This window comes from Rana temporaria, chromosome 4, assembly GCF_905171775.1.
Source record: "Rana temporaria chromosome 4, aRanTem1.1, whole genome shotgun sequence".
Taxonomy (NCBI): Eukaryota; Metazoa; Chordata; class Amphibia; order Anura; family Ranidae; genus Rana; species Rana temporaria.
Genome location: NC_053492.1, coordinates 416,006,520 through 416,024,443, shown reverse-complemented (window position 1 = coordinate 416,024,443; position 17,924 = coordinate 416,006,520).

Here is a 17,924-nt window from a genome sequence, read left to right as displayed (position 1 = left end):
GAAGAGAAGGTATGACAATGGGCATTTTTCTCAGGAGAGGACTGTGGAGGGTATGACACTAAATAGTGTGTTCAGAAGAATAGTGGGTTTAACAATGAGTAGTGTGTTCAGAAGATGATGGGGGAGGGTATTAAAGTGGGCAGTGTGTTCAGCAGAAGATTAGGGAGGGTATGACAATGGGTAGTGTGTCCAGCAGAGAATTGTGGAAGGTGTGACAATGGGCAGTATTTTCAAGAGAGGATTGTGGAGGGTATGACAATGAGCAGTGTGTTCAGGAAAGGTTTATGGAGGGTATGACAGTGAGCAGTGTTTTCAGGAGAGGATTGTGGAGGGTTTGACAGTGATCAGTGTGTCCCAGCACATAATTGTGGAAGGTGAAAATGAGCAGTATTGTCAAGAGAGTACTATTGAGAGTATGACAATGGACAGTGTGTTCGGAAAAGGTTTGTGGATGGTATGACAGTGAGCAGTGTTTTCAGAAGAGGATTGTGGAGGGTATAACAATGAGCAGTACATTCAGGAGAGGATTGGGAAGGGAACGACAGTGGGCAGTGTGTTCAAGAGAGGATTGGGGAGTGTATGACAGTGGGCAATGCGTTCAGGAGAGTATTGGGGAGTATATGACAGTGGCCAGGGTGTTCAGAAGGGGATAAGGGAGGGCATGACAATGGGCAGTTCAGGAGTTCAGGAGAGGATTGTGGAGGGTATGACAGTGAGCAATGTGTCCAGCAGAGAATTCTGGAAGGTGTGACAATGGGCAGTATTTTCAAGAGAGGATTGTGGAGGGTATGACAATGGGCAGTAAGTTCAGGAAAGCTTTGTGGAGGGTATGACAGTAAGCAGTGTATTCAGGAGAGGATTGGGGAGGGTATGACAATAGGCAGTATATTCAGGAGAGAATTGGGGAGGGTATGACAATGGGCAGAAGCTAAAGATTAAAAGTGTGGAGACTATGACAGTGGCCAGCATATGCAGGAGAGAAGAGGGGAGGAGAGTGTACGAAAGCTGCCATTATGTGAAGGATGAGTGCAATTGGTATGGCAGGACATTGTATGTGCAGGAGAAGCATGAAGAGGGTATGAGGATGGCCAGTATGTGCAGAAGAGGAGTACAGAGGGTGAGATGGGAGCAGTATGTGCAGAAGAGGAGTGCAGTGAGTATAGGAGTATAGGAGAGTGGGGTGTATGAAGGGGGCAGTATGTGCAGGAGAGTGTAAAGGTATGACGCCAGTTGGTATATGCAGAAGAGGAGTGAAAATATGGCAGTTGCAGTATGTGCAGGAGAAGGATGCTGACACTAGGACAGCAGGCAATATGTTTTGGAGAAGAGTGTGGAATTTATGAGGGAAGATAGTCTAGGCAGGGAGGGACTGTGCGTGAAGGTATCAATTAATTGCAGGGAACAGTGTGGATAGGGCAAAATTAAAAACACAGACGCATGTAGAAAACAGAACTGTAATTATGGCTGGAATTTTTTTTATAATTTTAAATCAGTATTTTCCTGTAAGGGATATCTGTTCAAAGCAGGAATTATGCAGTTGCATGTCTGCACAGGTTCTTGTTTGCTTTTGTTTTAGCAGCCTAGATAAAGTATTATAGTTGTGCGGCATATGGCTGATTTGCTGGACCTGGTTTGGGCTCAGCATGTCTTGTTTCCTGCCCATTAGGTCGATAATCATCAACAATGTTTGCTGGAAACATGAACAGCCACCATAGTAAGTTTATTTGCTCCTAATTAAGGATTCCGTTCAGTGTCCACAAAGCAGCCTGCTTGTGAAGTTTGTTCCTCTCTATGAAAGGTACTTTTACAATGCAATCTTGCCAGACAGTTTAATGTATATGCAATGTGTTTTCCTTCTTGTTAAGTGAAATTGAGTCTGTTGTACAATCAATTGAAAGGATGTAGAATGCATTTTGCAAAGCCATTTTTCCCTAAATTTATGTGGAAAATGGATGAGAGTCAAATTGGATTTTTTCACTTTAAATGATAAAAGGTAGCTGCCTGCATTAATCAGTCTGCAGTAATTGAGAGTTCCAGCAAAATAACTACCTGCTTGTAATAGTATATTAGACAGGAGATAGGGCACAAACATAACAGAGAAAACTGAAGTATCTCAAACTACGGCTTAAAGTGGACCGTTTTGCTTAAACTGCCCAGTCATCAAGCTGCAGAAGTGCCTTAGTAAAAGCAGTTGGGTTGATTTACCTAAGGCAAATAGAATGCAGTTGCTTCAGGACTTAGTAAATGAGTAAAGCTTCACAATAAAAAGAATACTCAAACACATGCAAGGAAAATGAAAAAAAAAAAAAAAAAACAGCATTTTTGCCTGCACATGATTGGATGAAGGAAGCCAGCAGAACTTATGCTCATTTACTAAGCTCTGTAGCACCTGTTCTTGCAGAGTGCAACTTCCAGATTTCAGCGATATCAGAACAAGTCTTGGGCATCTTATTCAGTGGCAGAAGGGTGGAGGAGAAGGGTCTCCCCTTGCTGCCCACATTTTTTCAGAAAGGGATGGAAAATCTATATTTTTACAGTTTTTGCTGTAAAGATTTTTTTGCTATAAACGTTTAGCTATTTATATAATACATACAAGTGCTGGGGAAAAGGTTAAAGTGGTGTTAATCTTAGTTTCAGTAACACACTATAGGGGTTATTTACGAAAGGCAAATACACTTTGCACAACTGCACTTCCAAGTGCACCTGAAAAAATTGATAAAAATAAATAAATAATAAGAAATAATAATTAAATTAATAAAATAAAAAAGTAAATAATAAGAAAAATAATAAGAAAAATAATAAGAAAATGATACAAAAATTTAAGAAAGTAAGCGACAAGCTACAAATAAATAAAAATAAAAAAAAGTGATAAAAAAGTAAAAAAACAAACAAAACATATTTGATTTAACCGTGCCGCACATTCTCCGTTGATTAGGGGGGGGGGTGTTCGGTTGGCGGGGAGGGGGTGCATTGTGGAACCTGGCCTTGGGGCGGCAGGGAGAGAAATTCCGGCCCTGCTCACAGTTGGTTTAAATCCACACAACTTTCCTAACACTCCAAAGCATTTCTAACTTAGCTTTATCTTGAAGCATTCCGTGATAGAAAACGGCATACAATCCTGCCCTAACTTCATCAAAATCTATCAAACAAAAACACTCATCAAATCCAGTAGAGATGTAAAATCAGGGAACAGATGGGAGAAAATTCCTAACCATTTCACTTTTATTCTCTGCAAGCTGCTTTAAAATCACCTGAGCATGTACAATCCAGCTTCTATATTACTTTTTTTTTTACAGTGCACTGCGGAGCACAGGAAGAACAGTAACTGCGCTGATGCAAATCACAACATCTGGCATATTTACAGAATAATGACAAAGATTTGTGAACGTCTTCCAATAATAAATCACTTTGGCAGATGATGCCCATGTGTAAAACAAGGTTATAAAAAGAAAAACTTATCCACATTTTACCACTTTTATCCATGGTATGGATGACTGTGCTTGGCCTTATAGACATATAAGACCATAAATCATTTAACCACTTCCTATTCTGGCACTTCTCTCCTTCATGTAAAAATCATATTTTTTTTGCTAGAAATTTACTCAGAACCCCCAAACATTATATAATATTTTTAGCAGACACCCTAGGGAATAAACTGATGGTCATTGCAACTTTTTATCTTGCACTGTATTTGCGCAATAATTTTTCAAACGCCTTTTTTGGGGAAAAAAAATGGTTACATGAATTTAAAAATAACAAAAAGTTAGCCCGATTTTTTTGTATAATGTGAAAGATGATGTTACGTTGAGTAAATAGATACACAACTTGTCACGCTTTAAAATTGCGCACATGATAATGGAATGGGACCAAACTTTGGTACTTAAAAATCTCCATAGGCGCGGATCTATTATTGCTCTTGCTCTAACGCACGCAGCGATACCTCACATGTGTGGTTTGAACGGCTTTTACATATGTGGGCGGGACTTACGTGCACATTTGATTCTGAGCATGAGCTACTGGGGACAGGGGTGTTTTAATATGTTGTTTGTATATGTTTTTTTTACTTCATTTTTTTATTTTCAATTTTTTTTTTTTACTTTTTTTTTTATTGCTTTTATTCCTATTGCAAGGAATGTAAACATCCCTTGTAATAGGAATAGTGTGGGACAGGTCCTCTTTATGGAGAGATGTGTATTCAATAAGACCTCACATCTCTCCTCCAGGCTGGAAAGCATGAGATTCACCGATCTCATGCTTTCAGCCACGATTGTGGCTTTGTTTACTCCTGGGTACCCGGGCGTGACATCATAAGTCACGCCTGGGCCTCCGACGGTCATAGAGATGAACGGTGACCATCTGGTTACCGTAAATCTCTATGCTCTTCATTTGGCGGTGGCCAATTCATTCTCCGGGTCTCCGATGGCACATGAGTGCCCGGAGAAGCACCGGATGGTGGCAGGAGGGGGAAGGTCCCCTCCCGCCGCCTAAAAGAACGATCAAGCAGCGGAACCGCCGCTATGAACATTCTTATGGTACGCAGAATCGCCGGCTGAAAAGAAGGATATCTGAATCATGCCTTTAGCTGCAGACATCATTCAGATATCCCCCACTGAAGTCCAGGACATCCTACGGTACAGAAGTGGTTAATAAATTAAATGCATGACTAAAAAAAAAAAAAACTTTCCACAGAGCTTAAATTAATAGATATGGTAAATTTAAAGAATAACTAAACGGAAGAAAAAACATTTAATATATTGAAGCTTACCAGTTGTGGTGGTTGCATTGTTTTCCCTTTATTTTCCCCTAGGGATCCAGTCAGTAGTTATAGACATGTGCACATGTGTCTAAATTTTCGTTTCATTTCATTTTTGTTTCATTCATTTGTTTCAACTGAAGAATTTTGTTTTGTCTCATTTGTTACGTTGAACAGATTTGTTTTGGGTATTCCTTTTGTATCTTCGGTATTCATATCATATATTCCTTTATATTGGAAGGATTAAATATTTTCAAATCCGAGCTGCATTCATTGCGAAGAATAGCTTGCTAATAAGAAGCGGGCGGACGCCGCATCTTTAGTGACTATGACTCTGACTCTGCTGTCAGCGAGCTTTCTCTATGACAACAGAATGTAAACAAAACAGCTCAGAATAACTGGTTGTTAAGGGGCAGACGGCCACGGCATTCTTAGCAGCTATGACTCATCTGATGTCAGTGGGACTACCCACTGACAGCAGAATATAAACAAACAAACAAAGTGATGGCATAATTGTTTTATTTTTATTTTTAATTCAGCGTGGGGGTCCCCCCAATCCATACCATGGCCTTCGGGTCTAGTATGGATTTTAAGGGGAACCTCACGCCAATATTTTTAAAAAGCTGGGCATGCAGCCCAGCAGGCCAGGAAATGAGGGGGTAAGCATGCACCCCCCCTCCTCCTGTACCATACTAGGCCTCATGCCCTCAACATAGGAAGATTATTTGGGGGAGGGGGCTCCCCAAAGCACTTTGTCCCAATGTTGATGTGGACAAGGGCCTCTTCCCCACAAGAACCTTTTTACAATATGAAAAGAGGTTTATTTATAGCCTCGGTACCCTGACTCCTTCTGGATTAAATACTGAACTAAACCTTGGAGTCTTTTTGGGTCACTAGTGGAGACTGCGAGTGATGCTACCTATGGGATTTATGGTCTTTCTCCACTTTCTATATTTTGACTTTTATGATGTTAATTGATGATTTCTTCCCTTTTTTCCCTCGTTTTGTGTTTATATCCTTTATTATTCAGCTCTTAATCTCCTTCTGCAATGGCTGGGTCTTATCTAAAGATGTGAGCTTGACTTAGTAAACATGTGATTAATTGCTCAATGATTCCAACATCAATGTTCACCTTGCTCTCTTCAGTACCTAAATATTAATGATATTGAAATAAGCTTTCTTTGTAGTGCTACGATAAGTCTGTGGTGTAAGTTGTAAAAACGCCATGGGATCCCCTTAAAGTGCATACCAGACCTAACTAACACAAATTAACACTAAATGTGGCTGCCCCAGCATACCTGCACAGGTAAATTCTTTATGGGTGAAGTCCATAATTGGAAGATTCAAGATTAAGGTCTCCATAATTACGGTGCCCTGACAAGATGACATTCCTGCAGTGGACCACAGGTTCCAAAAATCTTCTTCTTCAATAGTACCTCTCCCCTTTTATAATACAAGAGAAAGGAGACTGGACCCCAAAAAGTCTGCAAACTTGCCAGAAGGTGGCAAAACATGAACTCTCCCTGCTTGGGTAGCCAAGCTGGTTGGCTAACTACAGCAGGCAACCTTAAAATCCATACCAGATATAAGGGCCTGGTATGGATTTGGGGCAAACCCCATTAATTTCCAAATGCACATCAATGCAACTGGGGAGATTTTTTTTAAATAGTCCCTGTACTACTTTGGTGCAATTCCAGAAAGATTTTGACCCCAAAGAATATGCAAACCACTTCAAAGTAGCATCCAAATTGCATCCAAGTAGCACTACATAATGGCACCATAAGTTCAATCAAAATCGGGTTACAACAATGTGAACCTAGTCTTAGAAATATATTTAAAAGTTCCTTATGGACATGAACTCCATTGTATGACATTTCATTGGTTACAATGGCCTGTGCAACCCTTAATATGTTAATTGTATTGATACCATTTGAATGGATACGCCTGTATAAATACTGCAGATTCACCACCTTCCAAGCCTCATTTATTATACATGTATTATTGGCTCTACAACTGAGAATTGTTTTTGCCTATGAAGAAAAACTATTTAGAGAAAAAGATAATGCTAATGGTTTGCCATAAGATGCAGCATTGCATTTTGCAGCATACTTTTAATAAGTAAGATTACCTCTAATCTCATTAAATATATCATAGATATATCTGAAATGCTAATGCAATGCAGAAGGTAATTACCAGGCAATCCTCCTTCAACCAAATACATTCTCAAAGTGGTATTAAGTGCATTTTAATTATACTGGCAATTGCAGAAAAATACAATGGAATTGATATATATTATTACACTAATATTGTCTCTTTGTAGGGAAAAAACACCATCTTTTAAATGAGAACTCCAATTCAATGTATAGTTTTAGGTATAGATAGAATTGGATAGTAAAGTAGCCTAAAGTGTATCTAAAGGCACTTTTTTTTTATTTAGTGTTGATAAAAATTTGACCCCTGATACAACCACAGGGCTAACCCCATTTCTGCCGTTGACCCAAATCATAATAGTGAAACATGCAAACCAGAGAGACTAAAAATTTCACATCCTCACCTTTCATCGTTCAGCCAGCAAGCGAGGCCAAGCCCATTTATTGGTCTTTTATAAACAATATGACATCACAAACATAAGCATATTTGATTGGTTCAGTCTATACAGTTCAGTCCCATTTAGACGCCCCCCCCCCCTCTGTGACGTCTGTTCTTTGCACACGGCACACATTCCACAGCACATGTAGTCTTGTGTAATACAGGGATCTCAAACCCAAGTTTTCAGGGGCAGAGCCATATTTGGTATATGGCTCTTCATAGAACAAACAGTCCACGTGTCATACAGGCATAAAAGTTCCTTCCACAATATTTGTTTTTCTCTGAAGTGAAGCCATTTAGGAATGCAGTAGGAGGGAGGGGTTGGAGAATGAGGAGCTTAGGAGTGCAGTAGAAGGGCCAGCTGTCTTCACTCAATCATCTACTGAGCCAAGATTTTAACCCTATAATGTCTCTTAAGTAAAGTAACAGCACTGTGGCATATTTCCACACATACATATGTAACATTTGAGTAGCTCAGGAGGAAAGTAATCATAACACAAAAATATTAATTTTAGTACTTCCATCACAGTGTATCTGTTGGACTGTGAGAATGCAGCTGGGTACTGGGTTTAGTGTATCTCTTCTGTGCATGTGCAGGAGTTACTTTATAAGCAGTGTAGGGTAATGTGTCCAGTGTAATTTCCCTTTCAGGCAAGAAGATGGTGCCATTGTAAATAGACTAGGATAGGCCAACGAACACTTGGATTGATAGACAGTGTAGGTCCCTTACGAATCAGTAGAGGTCCACATAGGTAGGATGCCAATGAAAGGCAGGAAGCACATAGAGTTAATCCTAGCCCTGACCTTGTCAGCAGTGGAGCACCTTAGGTAAGAGGTTATCTTATAGTTTAGGCAGGGAGTCAGTCACCACTCTCTTTTGGTTAGGAGAAGCACTAGTGACCAAGCTATAGGACTATGAAGGCTGTAAGGATCTATCTCTTAGCTTCCTCTTATGAGGGAAGCAGGCAAGGAGCAGGGCAGGACTTTGGACCATGCATATTCCTGGCTAGGGATGTAGGACTCTGGGCAACCTCTGTAAGTTGCAGGTTACTCTTTGAGACATTTTAATGAAAATTGAACAGGTGAACTAACATACCAAGTATCCTGGCCAACCCTCTAGACCCTGCTGCATATAACAGACCTTATGCCCCTTGTTGTTGATGTATCAGTCCATACACAACCCCGGAGGGAGTATCCATCAAAATGCATGCAATGCTGAGTACCCATTGGTGCTCAAATGCTCTTTTCAGACACCCTTCTCATTGGTCAGAAAACAGACAGCTACACCGATGTGGAAATGATGCTCCAGCATTTGACAATATAGTTAGAAGGGCCCTGCTCAAAAGAGCTTACAATCTACAAGGGTAGGACACAGAAAATTAGACATATTAACCACTTCCATACCATGCACCTTCCTGCCCAAGCCAATTTCCAGCTTTCAGCGCTGTCGCACTTTGAATGACAATTGTGCGGTCATGCTACACTGTACCCAAACAATTTTTTTCTATCACTGGTGATACATTTTTACAGCACAACAGATGGAGAACATAGAAACCTCTAGCCAGGGAGCAGGATTGGAATTTGAACCAAGGACCTCAGTGCTGCTAGGCAGAAATGCTAGCCTGTTACCCAGTGGTGTATTTAGGTTTTGTGCTGCCCTAGGCCTGACAAAACTCGTGACTCCCTAATTTAAATATGACCCACCCCTTCCCAGCCTTTCCTGTCAAGACCACACTCTCATTTAGGACACGCCCTGACATTTTCCAGTGAGGACACCAGTTCTGAGGGCCTTCGGGAGGCAGTAGAGCCCCTTAATTTGCAGCAATTTACTCTGACTTCTCGTTTTGCTATGGAGCCCGTCAGCTGACTTTTTGACAGTTTTTAGCCTCCCGACATGGCATCTGTCTCTCTCTAGCTGAGAACTCAGGTAGTAGGTCCACTGTTATAGAACAGTCAAAACTAGAAGCGATGCAAAGCACCCCCCCCCCCAGTTGTGGAACGCCGTCCGCCCACACAACAACTCATTGGTTGGGGGTCTGCCACCCTAGTGTCTTCCATGTGTATGGGCTTCCCCCCTGATGGTGGCCCTGCCAGTATTTTTATACCGGCAGTAGTGTGACTGCTTTATGGGGGCACTAGACTGATTTGCCTCCCAGCCCAGTCCACCCCAAGACTGGCACAACACTAAAAGTCAAGCCACAATGACTCTTTTCATGCTGCCTCCCTGCAAAGTGCTGCCCTAGGCCTGGGCCTTGTTGGCCTAGGTCAAGATACAGCATTGCTGTTACCCACTGTGCTGCCACATGTTTGCAGGCTGCATCTTTGTGGTGTCAAACTGTCCTAAGTCCCACTGATGCAAGAAGTTAATCAATGCAGATGTATTGTACAAGTCCAGAGAGACACTGAACAACCTGTTTCTGGCATATGCCATCTGTTTTGAAGGCTGATTATGGCTTATTACTGTCAGCAAGCTGAGAGATAAACCAGCTGTCATTTTGTGGGTTTTGGCTTTGTAAGAGGCTACAATTAATGCTGGTGGGGAAATGTTAAGGCTGATTATAGTCCTTCCCCATGGAAAACATATGAGTTGATTTACAATGGTGGTGGAACCCTCCTACACATAAATACTACATTTAAACATAATTTGTGTAAGGACCTGATTCAGGAGTTTTGTTTAACAACATAAGGAAAACAGACAATTTCTCTACATGAATTTGCACATTTGGGATTCAAACCAGCAACCCTAGCGCTGCTAGTCAGAAGTGCTTACCTGTTAGCCACTGTTCTGCCACATGTGAAGCACTCATACACATAAATACTGCATTTCTTTGGACATATAGTTGTGCTCATAAGGTTACAATTACAATTTATGATTTCTTGCCCATTTTTCATAAAATATGAATGATAACACAAAAACATTTATTTCACTCATGGTTAGTGTTTGGCTGAAGCCATTTATTATCAATCAACTGTGTTTACTCTTTTTAAATCATAATGGCAACAGAAACTACCCAAATGATCCTGATCAAAAGTTTACATACCCTGGTGATTTTGGCCTGATATTATGCACACAAGTTGACACAAAGGGGTTTGAATGGCTATTAAAGGTAACCATGCTAACCTGTAATCTGTTTGCTTGTAATTAGTGTGTGTGTATAAAAGGTAAACCAGTTTCTGAACTCCTGGCAGACCCTTGCATCTGTCATCCAGTACTGCACTGACATTTCTGGATTCTGAGTCATGGGGAAAGCAAAATAATTGTCAAAGGATTTGCAGGAAAAGGTAGTTGAACTGTATAAAACAGGAAAGATATCCAAATAATTGAGAATGCCAATCAGCAGTGTTCAAACTCTAATTAAGAAGTGGAAAATTAGGGGTTCTGTTAAAACCAAACCACGGTCAGGTAGACCAACTAATTTTTTTTGCCATATCTGCCAGGAAAATTGTTCCGGATGCAAAGAAAACCCCACAAATAACTTCAGGTGAAATACAGGACTCTCTGAAAACATGTGGTGTGGCTGTTTCAAGATGCTCAATAAGGAGGCACTTAAATAAAGATGGGCTGCATGGTTGAGTCTCCAGAAGAAAGCCATTACTATGCAAATGCCACAAAGTATCCCGCTTACAATACGCCAAACAGCACAGAGACAAGCCTCAAACCTTCTGGCACAAAGTCATTTGGAGTGATGAGACCAAAATTGAGCTTTTTGGCCACAACCATAAGCACTACATTTGGAGTGGAGTCAACAAGACCTATGATGAAAGGTACACCTACTGTAAAACACAGAGGTGGATCACTGATGTTTTGGAGATGTGTGAGCTACAAAGGCACAGAAAAGTTTGTCAAAATTAATGGCAAGCTGAAAGCGATATGTTATCAAAACATACTGGAGGAACATTTGCATTCATCACCCTCGAATCTGCGCATGGGACGTACTTGGACATTCCAACATGACAATGATCCAAAACACAAGGCCAAGTTGACCTGTCATTGGCTACAGCAGAATAAAGTGAAGGTTCTGGAGTGGCCACCTCAGTCTCCTGACCTCAATATCATTGAGCCACTCTGGGGAGATCTCATACCTGCAGTTTTTGCAAGACAAAATCTCCAGGAACTGGAGGCTTTTTGTCAAGAGGAATGGGAAGTTTTACCATCTGAGAAGATAAAGAGCCTCATTCAAAAATACCACAAAAGACATCAAGCTGTCATTGATGTTAAAGGGGGCAATACATGGTATTAAGAACTGGGGTATGTAAACTTTTGACCAGGGCCATTTGGATAGTTTCTGTTGTGATTATGATATAAAAAGAGTAAACACAGTCGATTGATAATAAATGGCTTCAGCCAAACACTAACCATGAGTGAAAGAAAAGTTTTTGTAATATCATTCATATTCTCTGAAAAATAGCCAAGAAATCATAATTTCTGCCAGGGTATGTAAACGTATGAGCACAACTGTATATGTGGTGGAATTGCATTAGTCAGGAGTTATTCTTCTTGATTTATTCTGTGATATTTGGTGGTTATTGGTGTGTGAGTGTAGAATAGTGATGTTACCCTCTGATTTTTGGGAATGACATTTTGATTTCCGATGTTGGTATACATATCAAATTTTTGGGCTCAAATTATGATTATTTGCAAATAATAAAAAACACACAAAATTTAAATCATTTTAAATTTGCATCAGAAATGGTATTGTTTGTGGTTAGTAAAAACACCTGTGTGAGTTTGGATAAAGATTTTTGTGAGGTGGACCTCAACAATTGAGAGATACAGATAAAAATATGTTTTACCAAAACATTCCACATTCTAGCATTCTTAAAAACATTATTCAAAGGACAATTTCTTTGAGAGAAAGATACACTTCATCTCAACATGAAAGTTATTTATTTGGGGAAGTTACAATTGTACCATTAGAATCAATCACTGAATCTTGCCTTGGGCTACATAACTCGCATTTTCACTCTCAGAAAACAATTTTTAACCCAGCGCTCATTTTTGTATTTACTCTAAAGCCTCGTACACACGATCGGATATCTGACGGAATCTAATCCGATGGAGTTTTCCGTCGGATATACGATGAAGCTGACTTTCATCAGTCTTGCCTACACACCATCAGTCAAAAATCCGACCGTGCCAAAACCCGGGGACGTAAAACACTACGACGTGCTGAAAAAAGTGAAGTACAATGCTTCCGAGCATGCGTGGACTTGATTCTGAGCATGCGTGGATTTTTGACCGATGGACTTCCACACAGATGATTGTTTTTTTCTATCGTTTTTTATCCATAGGAGAAATTTAAAACATGTTCTATTTTTTTTCACCGATGGAAAACAAACCGATGGGGAAAAAACGATCGTGTGTACAGGGCTTAACTCTTTATGAAATAGGCATGGAAGTTAAAATGAGAGTAGTTTTTCATGTCTGAGCAATGCATGCTCAGTTGTGCTGGCACCTATAGTTGTAAAGTGATGGGGAATTTATCTCTTCTAAGATTTATAAAGATATTTCAGTGTATAGAACACTTTTTAACACAGTTTAAACAATATACCACACATTTCAGTACCATTTAGGCGATCATATCATGCTCTAAATATTATTTATGTGTGCAATACTCCAGGTCCTAGCAAGAGTAAGGGTTTGGACACTATCTGTTGTCTGGGCGCTATAGTAAGTTCAGTTTTGGGAGTATTTTTGCCCCAGAGCTATTGTGAATTCCGTTTGGGCGCTAATTACTGCTATTGCCGTAATTTGAGCGCAAATTAGCATGCAGCGCTATAGTAAATGACCCCCCTATGTGTGGCGGAAAACTAACACTGCACATCACCCTGAACACAGAATCCCCAATGTGAAACATGGTGGTGGCAGCAGCATGTTGCTGGGATGCTCTTCTTCTGCAGGGACAGGAAAGCTGTTCAGAGTTGATGGGAAGATGGATGGAACCAAATACAGGGCGATCTTAGAAGAAAACCTGTTAGAGTCTGCATAAGACTTGAGACTGGGGTTGAGGTTCTCCTTCCAGCAGAACAATGACTTTAAACATACAGCCAAAGCTACAATTAACCACTTAAGCCCCGGACCAATATGCAGCCTAAAGACCCAAGGTGTTTTTACAGTTCGGGACTGCGTCGCTTTAACAGACAATTGCGCGGTCGTGCGACGTGGCTCCCAAACAAAATTGGCGTCCTTTTTTCCCCACAAATAGAGCTTTCTTTTGGTGGTATTTGATCACATCTGCGGTTTTTAGTTTTTGCGCTATAAACAAAAATAGAGCGACAATTTTGAAAAAAAAGCAATATTTTTTACTTTTTGCTGTAATAAATATCCCCCAAAAACATATATATTATATCAGTTTAGGCCGATACGTATTCTTCTACCTATTTTTAGTAAAAAAAATCGCAATAAGCGTTTATCGATTGGTTTGCGCAAAATTTATAGTGTTTACAAAATAGGGGATAGTTTTATTGCATTTTTATTTTTTATTTTTTTTTTACTACTAATGGCGGCGATCAGCAATTTTTTTCGTGACTGCGACATTATGGCGGACACTTCGGACAATTTTGACACATTTTTGGGACCATTGTCATTTTCACAGCAAAAAATGCATTTAAATTGCATTCTTTATTGTGAAAATGACAGTTGCAGTTTGGGAGTTAACCACAGGTGGCGCTGTAGGAGTTAGGGTGCACCTAGTATGTGTTTACAACTGTTTGGGGGTGTGGCTGTAGGAATGACGTCATCGATCGTGTCTTCCCTATAAAGGGAATGACGCGATCGATGCGCCGCCATAGTGAAGGACGGGGGAAGCCGTGTTTACACACGGCTCTCCTCGTTCTTCAGCTCCGGGGAGCGATCGCGACGGAGCGGCTATAAACAAATAGCCGCGCCGTGGTCCCGGATCGCTCCCCGAGCGGACCCGACCTCCGCATGTAGCGGGGGGGGGGTCCCGATCGGACCCCCCACCCGCTAATAGGCGAGGACGTACGTGTACGCCCATGTGCCTGTACGTGCCATATTGTGGACGTATATGTACATGCGGGGGTCGGGAAGTGGTTAAATGATTTAGAATAAAGCATATTCATGTGTTAGAATGGCCCAGTCAAAGTTCAGACCTAAATCTAATTGAGAAACTTTGGTAAGACTTGCAAATTGCTGTTCACAGATGCTCTCCATCCAATCTGACAGACCTTGATGTATTTTGCAAAGAAGCACGGGCAATAATTTTACTCTGGATGTGCAAAGCTGGTAGAGACACCCCCAAAAATGATTGCAGCTGTAATTGCAGTGAAAGGTGAGTGAGTGAGTGAGAACTTGTATAGCGCTGAAAATGTGAACTAAATCGCCTCAAGGCGCTTTGCATCCAGAGTCGTCCTGATCCTTTCAGAAGAGGTGGGTCTTAAGTTTTTCCCTGAAGGCGCAATGGTTTTCTTCCATGCGGATGATCGTTGGTAGCGTGTTCCACAGCCGTGGTCCTTGAACTGCAAACCTTTGTTCTCCTTTAGAAAGGTGTTTCTACAAACTTTTGACTCAGAGGGTTCGAATACAAATGCACACCACACTTTTCACATATTTATGTAGCCCACTGGTTACCTCGACTCTGCAAATCCTCTCTTACCCCTGCACCTTCGGTTCCATCTTGTCACCTACTGTTGTAATTAATAGAGACTCACACAAGTTTAAAGAAACAATTCAAATATGTTTACTGTAGTATCAAAACACACGATACATAAGTATATCCACTTTGATCTACTATGAAAACACTCCCATATCCTACGCCCTTTATCTCAAGCTGGTCTAGTGAACACAATATCTTGGTGTAAGGTTCCCTAAATTATAAATAAACACAAATATTAATTAAATACAGAGACCTATTTGAACAGGTGAACAGAAGAGTAAACACATGGCACTATATCTTATGCGTCAGACCTCTGCCTTCTGCATCCTCAGCGCAGAGGCCAGCAACCCTGTACAATATTGAAAACAATATTATAATAAATAGGATGACTCCCTGTAGCAGTTCAATGCAATTTAAGCAGATGGAGAGAGAGAAAGTTATATAAAAAGGGTGAGAGAGGATTGTTCCTTGAAATCCAGATGTCTTCGGCTAGCCTCTTTAGTTGTAAAACAAATGATCCAAAAGATCAAGATGTGACAAATTTAGCAAAGATGTGATTTATCCTGATAATAGTATAGCTTCCTTCTTTATTATAATCCTAAAGATGTAATCTGCTGTGATTACTAGAAGCAGTAATGTGTACTGAGCATAGGCATCTACTGGCTGTGGCTTGTATAACAGTAAGTTTAACTTCCGTGAGGCTACAAGTACCAACAGCCAATCTGTATAGGTGCTGTTTAGCAGTAATGTCCTTATCTATCACAAGGGCTAAGCCCGCTCACCACTTCGAGCATTAGATGGATAGATGACAGTACAGATGATGAAAAGACTCCAGCCGAAACTCTTTTTCTGTGTCTTTGCTCTGTAAAGATGGCAGCCGCCGCACCACGTCACAGCTCACTGGAATCTGGATTGCAGGTGCCTCTGGATGATTCCGAACACACGCCAGTCTGCTGCACTGAAGAAGCAATGCTGTCCACAGAGATCCCTCTTGGTATAACTGTCCGGCTCCCCGCTGTGTAGGTTGCAAATTGTCAGCAACTCCCTGTCACACAGACCTCCTGCTGGCACAGTCAGAACGGTGTCCAGAGAGAGTGATCTAGGCCTTGCCTGCCCTTTTTATGTCCTCTACCAGCAGTCTGTTCGGTGCACTCAGCATTCTGTTCTCTGTAGTTTAGATTAGTCCTGCTGGCAGTGTCACTTCTGCATTCTGAACTACACATTCCATGATGCTTTGCTCTGTGTCTTCACACAGGAAGAAAGAAAAACACACATAGAACCCAGCATACACTAGATCGAGCCAACCCCACATCAACAATAGGGAAACTGTCTCTAACTTACAAGTATAATAACTGACCATGGCTACACTTATTCGTAAAAAAAATTGAAAACCATTTATCATTTTCCTTCCACTTGAAAATGATGTGCCACTTTGTGTTGGTCTATCACATAAAATCCCAATAAAATGCATTTACCTTTCTGGTTGTAACATGACAAATGTGGAAAATGTCAATGGTATGAATACTTTTTCAAGGCACTGCACTTATATTGGTTCAAGCTGGACCAATGTTTAAAAGTTGCCATACCTAAAATAATTAAAACAATTTGGAATAGTTATATTCTCAACATGTGCCTCAAGTTTTCAAAGTCTGGCTATAGTTTAAGGTTTATTTCGCCCACTTACCAATTTCCATGCATATGTTTTTTTTTTTGTTTTTTTTTTCAGTTTTCTTTTTTAGCAAAGGGAATTTCAGCCACATTCTCTAAGCTAAGGGAAAATACATTTTGCAACATGAACATGCTACTCTCCATTAGCAAATCCACCCCTATGAACACCTTTTTAGCAAATCAACTCCTATGATAATATTGGTTCTAGTAATGACGGTTCATTTGTAGGATTGCTGGAGACAGTTAGCAGAAAAACTGGCTCAGTTAAAGCAATGGGCCTTGATGATATTCATCCCAGAATACTTTGAGATGTAGTTGTTGGACCATTAACAGATCTTTTTAATCAATCCCTTCTAACAGGATAAGTTCCACATGATTGGCAGACAGCTAATATTGTACCTATCCACAAGAAAGGAAGAAAGGTAGAAGCTGGCAATTACAGGCCAGGGAGTTTAACATCAGTTGTAGGAGTCAATCATTCCTGAAAGAAGGGTCATTGATCACTTAAAAATACACAGCTTTTGGACCCAAAGCAGCATCAGACTAATCTGATTAAATTTTTTGACTATATTACCAATATTTTGGACCAGGGAGGTGCTTTGGACTTAGCATATCTTGTGTTTAGCAAGGCATTTGATACAGTTCCACATAATGATCTAACACAAATGTTGTACAAGCTAGGACTTAACCCTTGGGTGGTTCAGTGGATATGCCGTATATGTAATAGGGTTGATATCCCTGAAGGTGTCTAACATGATTTGGCATTGCTGGGAGATTGGCCAAAGCAGTGGAGACTGCAGTTCAATGTTTCTAAATGTAAAATAATTCACATAGGAAAAAAGAATCCCTTGAGAGAGTACAACATTAGGGGACAGTGTTGGCCAGATGATTGCAAAATGAGTGAATAGTGTGACCGCTCCAGGCAGTGGGAAAAGCGAATAGAATTCTAGGATGCATCACCAGCAGGAGGAAGGAGGTCCTGATTCGTCTATATAGATCATTAGTTAGACCTGTGTCCAGTTCTGAAGACCTCACTTACACAAAGATATTGATAAGATAAAAGCAGTCCAGAGACGGGTAACAAAAATGGTGAAAGGTTTGGGGAAAAAAACATATCAGGAAAGATTTCAGGAACTTAATATGTACAGCCTGGAGGAAAGAAGGGAAAGGGGAGACATGGTTGAAACCTTTAAATACATGAATGGGGTGAATGAAGTTCATTAAGGCAGTTTTTTCAATATGAAACCAAAATCAAGAACACGGGGACATGACCTCAAACAAAAAAAATGGACTTGATG